Source organism: Leptosomus discolor, chromosome 17 (genome assembly GCF_034619465.1).
Source record: "Leptosomus discolor isolate bLepDis1 chromosome 17, bLepDis1.hap2, whole genome shotgun sequence".
Classification (NCBI taxonomy): Eukaryota; Metazoa; Chordata; class Aves; order Leptosomiformes; family Leptosomidae; genus Leptosomus; species Leptosomus discolor.
In genome coordinates, this window is record NC_141407.1 from 9,209,573 (window position 1) to 9,215,572 (window position 6,000).

Here is a 6,000-nt window from a genome sequence, read left to right on the forward strand (position 1 = left end):
CTCCTCCAAACGCCTCCCCACCATCCTTTGCAGAGCCCAACTTTGCATCACTCACCAGCCTCCTGCCTAACACTTGGGCTGAAGGGGAGAATAAAAAACCCATGCAATTCATCTTTTCACAGAAAGCTTTTTCTTCCAGAAGTGAAAAGCAAACGAGAAGAACAGCTTAAATAAATATGCCTACAGATACAAGCACTGAAAGCCAAGTCTAGCAGCAGAAAGGCTCAGACCCCCTCAGCTCACAGAGCCCACAGGGGCTGAGAGCCACCAACATGATGAAACCCACATGGTGTGCCCCCAGGGGGGGACAACCACATGGCTCTTGATGTGGGCAAGGTGGCCAAGGAGTGCATCCCAGTAGGGCGTGAATGAACTCCTCCTTCCACACCCAGTGCTGGTCCTCACCATGGCAGACCTGAGGTTCACACATAGGCTGGCAGCAGCATATGCCTTGTGGTGCCACTTCCCCAAGCTCAGTGTCTTTTGTCTGGCTGATGAAAGTGCATTTCATCCATGCATCCATCTATGTACTTATATGGTCCTCATCTCCACCGTGCCCAAATCTGAAGGGCCACCAGGACATTGTTTGCTTTTTTTTTCAGCTATCATGCTGGAATTCATAAACAGTAAAGCTGTATGTGAGACACATGAGTTAAACCTTCCCTTCCCCATTACTAAGGCCTCAGCTGGAGTCCTGCATCCAAGTTTGGGCGCTGTTCATCAAGAAAGACAGGCCCCAACTGGCAAGAACCCAGAGGACAGCAATAGCACTGACCAGACATACAGAAAACAGTCTCTAAGGAGAGACTGAGGGAAATGGGTCAATTAACTCAAGAAAACAGAAGGCAGAGTGGAGAAGGATAACAGTTTTTCGTTCATAAAAGGTTCCTGTAGAAGAAAGCAATGACTTACTTTCCATATCTGCTGGGAAACAGACAAAACATAATAGGATGGGAGAATAAGGATGGCTGTTGGGAAAAACTTCCAAAGCAGAAGTACTGTAAAGCCCTGGGATAGATTGCCCAAGGAGACTGGGAGGTGGAGACATCATTAGGACTTTAGCACCTGTCAGGGGTGGTCTAGGCATATTGATCTTGTCTTGGTACAGGAGGATGGATTAGTGTGTGTCTGCATGTCCCTTCCTGCCATACATAGCTGGTGACTTTTCTGTGAGAACCTCAAATGTGCATAACAATTACACACTAACGTTACACACGCCTCAGCAGCCATTTACAGCAAGCAGAGTCTCCTTGCCATGACCGGAATCACGTCTGGTATTTCAGAAGGCAGCTAAGGTTTTCAGTGTCACCCCTGGAAACATCTCACTTTGCACACTCAGCAATTTTCAGCTTGCCTTTTCATGGCCACACTAGCCTGGAAGCTCAGTGTCCCCATCAGCAGCATTCACAGGTCTCTCTGCTCCATTTCCTGCCAGCTGATGTCCTTTTACCTTAATCTAGCAAAACCCGTTATTAATCTATCAAACACAACCCAGCACTTAGAAATGCCTGTAATGCAGCAACACCTCTCCTGCAGCCCATCAATTCCTGGTTTTCTAAGCTGCTTCTGCTAAACAGTTTTGCCTGTTCTGGAATTAACGGCAGCATATTGCCTCTTACCAAGAGTCAAAACTCCTTTGCTTCTAAGAGACTGTGAAAAAGAAGTCAGGAGATTGCACACAGCATCGCTGTGAGCCTGAACAGTGTGCAATTACTAATGGGGTGTGGTACCACATTAACACTGACACAGTGATCCCAAGGGGGAGGCTGCTGAGCAACAGGGCAGCTTGAATCCCAACTGATTTGAATTGCAATTGTTAGTTGAAACAGAGAGAAAAATGAAGGGGGGTGTGGGGGTGTGGGGTGTGTCAAAATCGAAATAAAATATTTTTAAATTATCACAAGAGAGTAGTGACTGGCCTTATCTGAAATAACTCCACGCTCTAATTCCAAATGGGAAGGAAAAATAAATTGAATCAAAGCCCCAAAGTTTGCTTCTACCCAGCCTTATCAGAAATCTTCTGCTTTGTATCAAAACCAGATCCAAACTGCCCTCAACATGCAGCCAGAGCTCCTAGGTCCGTGACCCAGTTGGGGGAGACAGCAGCTCAGCGGCCTCAGAGCTGCCCCTCCTCCGGGCGAGCCTTTGGCAAAAAACGCTCATTAAATCTGCGCAGTGATGCCTCAAAACAGGGCCGAGCAGTCCTGGCAGCACTGCGTGCTCACACTGTGCAGCAAGTGCAGGCAAATAGCTGTATACTGAAAAGGACAATTTATGGGTTAGATAATCCAGGAAAGGGGCAAGCTGCACCCGAGGGAGACCTCCGCAGCCACTGCAGGGGAAATGGAGCTGATGTTCTCACAGCTGTCTCTCAACTCTAACTTCTTCCCTTGAAAACTGTTGTACAAACCTCTTTACCTTGCAACCCACATCAGCTCTGGGCGCAGCGACGTGCCCGTGCGCACTGTGCAATGGCTGCAAACCATGGACACAGGGCAGCACCTCTGTTCGAGGCACCCAGTCCCCTGAAATACAGTCTCCTAAGGTGCCTAAAAGTTTTCTTTTCTAGTAAATTCAATTCTAGGAAAGTAAAGCTCTGAGTTATTGATAACCAAAATGTGCAGAAGAGGTGCACCATCCCAGAACAGCCATGTCGTTCAGCAACCCCCAGCTACACCCACATATCAGCTTTGCAGCTTGTCCTCTGCTTCCAGCTACTTTTTCAGTTCACCTTGAACTGCTGCCATGGCTGCAGGATCCTTTAGGAGAAACAGGAGAAGCCAAAAAACTGCAGGGCCTACATTACCCTAAAAATAAACATCCGAGAGGAGTCAGAGTTATGGAAATGGTGAGTAGATGAACTGGAACCAACAGAGCCCCCATAAAGCAGAGGGAGCAAAACACAAACCAGTGTCAGCACCACCATAGTGACAAACGCCACCAGCCCGGTTCACACACAGCACCAAGTGTCACAGTGGGCTGTGAAACAGCCTCTTTACAGCAAAACCACCATTATTGCAATATAAGACTGGGAGGAAATGCAGCCCATAAGCAGCACAGTGAAGTATCAGACCAGCCTGTGTTGGGTATTTTTGTTCTTGTTAATAAATAAATAAATAAAATTGTGATGATTAAGTGGAAGGAAAATAGCGCTGATATCAATACAGAGTGCCTATGCAGTACATTAAACCCAAGTAATTTAAAGAGCAGAGCATACCATATAAATAATTCATTCTCTTTTGGTAAGCACAATGCCACTTTAGGTGCCTAAATTTTCAAGGAGGAGGTTGCTTTTTAATTAAAATGTAGGCATTTACAAATGCACGTGGGCCTTTAATCATTCATGTTTGAAACAAGATGACTTGGCCGCGCGTTAGAAAGAATAAAGCAGCTTTCATCCTTCTGTAGATTACACTCAGCAAACTGCCAGGGCTGTGAATGAGCTGGGGAAGTCTGTCTTGTGATGAGAGTGTGTTTTGGTCCCCTGTGCAGCACAAAGTCATCTGGGAAGATGCATTTGCTGAGGTCAAACCAAAAAAAAGAACAAAGTGCTGGGGAGCCAACATGATGCAGAATCAATCTGCCTCAGTGTTTGTCTTAAAGCAGGTTCTTCCCAGCAATTAGGAATATTATGAAGGTGGATAACCAGAGTGCAGATGATTTCAAAGGGTTTAATTGCTTTCTTCCCAATGACACTGCAGGCAACAGCCCTCTCCCTCTTTCCCTGGATCTCTGGCTCAATGGGAGCATCTCAGCTGGTTCGTGGGGTCTGGATCTGGCCCAGGTGAGGGCAGCACAGTGGGAACTTCAGCCTTCGCCTGAGCAGTGATGTCCACAAAACAGATTCCAGCCCAAAATAAAGCTCCACTCCTCGGGAGTAAATCAAAAGCACCCAATACACGTTATTTTAAAATCCCTGGACTTTTACCCTGAGCTGCTGAGTCTTGAGAGCCTGGCACTGTGAAACCAGCATTTACCTGCATGGTATGCTGCGAGGCATGGGTCCATGCATTGATCCTGGGCTGCTCTGCCCCAACTTGCTTCAGCAGCTTGCAGCAGCCAAGGATCTCTTCCATGAGTTTTGTATGCACCAAGTGATCTAAGCCTGCCTCAAAGTACATAAATTACGGTATTTCAATGAAAATTAAGAAAGGAATATTTAGGTTAAAACAGCCCAGTGACCATGACTTGCTCTGTTGGGAATTTGCAGCCTGCAGGGAGGTGAAAAAGTGGAGGGGTTTGCAGTCGAGATTCTGTGTCGATAACCAGTGGCTGCTTGGAAAAGGCTGCAGCTGAACCTGGTGGCACCAAGCATCAAGTCAGGAATCTTGTTCCCCTTCACCTGGCTGAGCAGATCTACCTGCATGGACCAGAGTTGTGGCTCTGCCCTGCAGCTCCCCTCCTTCTACCAGCTCCTCTGGGCAGCTCCTGGCTGCTGTGCTGCTCTGGCTTTTCACAGACAGGTATTTCCAGAGGTGCTCTTTGATGCTGGGCAGCCTCCTTCTGCACTGCATGGAAACAGAAATGAAAATTCAGGTGCTAACGTAAAGTCTTGCTGCAGCAGAAATTCGTCTAGGAATGCAAAGTCTTCCTGCAGCCACTTTGCACCAGATTTGCCAAGTTTGTGTGTCTGCAGCTCGGACTACGTGGCCGTGCCCACCGGGAGCCAGCCCTGGCCCCCAGCCCTGCTCAGCCCCAGCAGAGCGGTGCCCTTCAGGCCCTGGCAGGGAGGGCAGAGGCTCCAGCCCGTCCCAGCAGTGCCATCTATTGCCACACTCGGCTCCTTCACAGAGGGCCAGCTCCCAGCAGAGTGGGAGCAGAGGGAAAAGGCAAATTCCGACCATAGAGGAGACTTCCCAGTTCACCCGCACACTGCTCTGCCTTAGAAATGTTGCTAATGTTTAGAATAACTGCATGTGTCAGACTGACGCCACAAGCAGTGACATCTGAGAGCTGTGTTCCCCATCAGAGCCCGGGGTCAGAGGTTCCCTCATCCTCCCTGGCCACAGCACTGCTCTGACCTCGTTGGTGCACATCTCCCACCTGGGAAGAGGCAAAGCCACTTGGCAGTTATCTCCAGCATCCCGCTGGACCATCTGCCTGCAGCCCCAGCCCAAGGGGGAGAGCAGGAGAGCAGCCTCATGGTCCCCTTGGTCCCGGCACTGACCTGTGGTCAGCATGGCATCAAACCTGCTCCACTTTCCTGAACTCCTCGTAGATGTGTCTGGTTTTCAGCTTTAGAAGGCAGATAACTGCAGTTTTCTTCAAACAGCATCAGGTACCCAGCTCTGCTTGAGATGATGAGTGAAAACATATCAAGGCTCGTGTTGTTTTAAATGCAGGGTGTGCAGCCTTGAATCCATAGACATCTCTATCTGATAACATCAGCGTTTTGATATCCAGTGGTTCTCTTGACTCTCACTTCTCCTTGCTTTTGGACTCCTGGTTAAAAAAACACACCAAAAGCACCCCCCAAACTTCCAGCCAACGTCTCTCCTCTCACCACAGAGAAGCAGTGATAGGCATTGCTGTCATCTACCCTTGCACAGCCATCACAGCAGGATGAATACAGCCCAACCCACTGCCCCCAGCATATTCATGTTTCAATTTCCACTAGGGAATGAATTCCACATTTTGGTCTCAAGGAGGAATGACTTGTGGGTGGGAGAGAGGCAGCTACAGGCTTGGCTCGATGGTGATAGGGGTGGTGGTGACCATGGAACTGCTGAAAGGTTTCGCTGGCACAGCACAGCTTTTCCAGGCAAAGACTGGCATTTCTGCTGATGAGGCTGCAGGGTGATGAGCACCGTGCAGAAACGAGCAGCCCCACGCCGCTTGCATGACCAGACCCAACCTTCTGCTCTTTCCACACCACCTCAGTAGTGTCCAAGGGAGTGCTTTCCCATCCTCCTTGGCTCAGGGAGCCACAGGGCTTACCCAGGGGATTTCCAGTACGGCACCAAGCCTTTCGGATGAAACAGCACTGGTTTAGCCCAACTA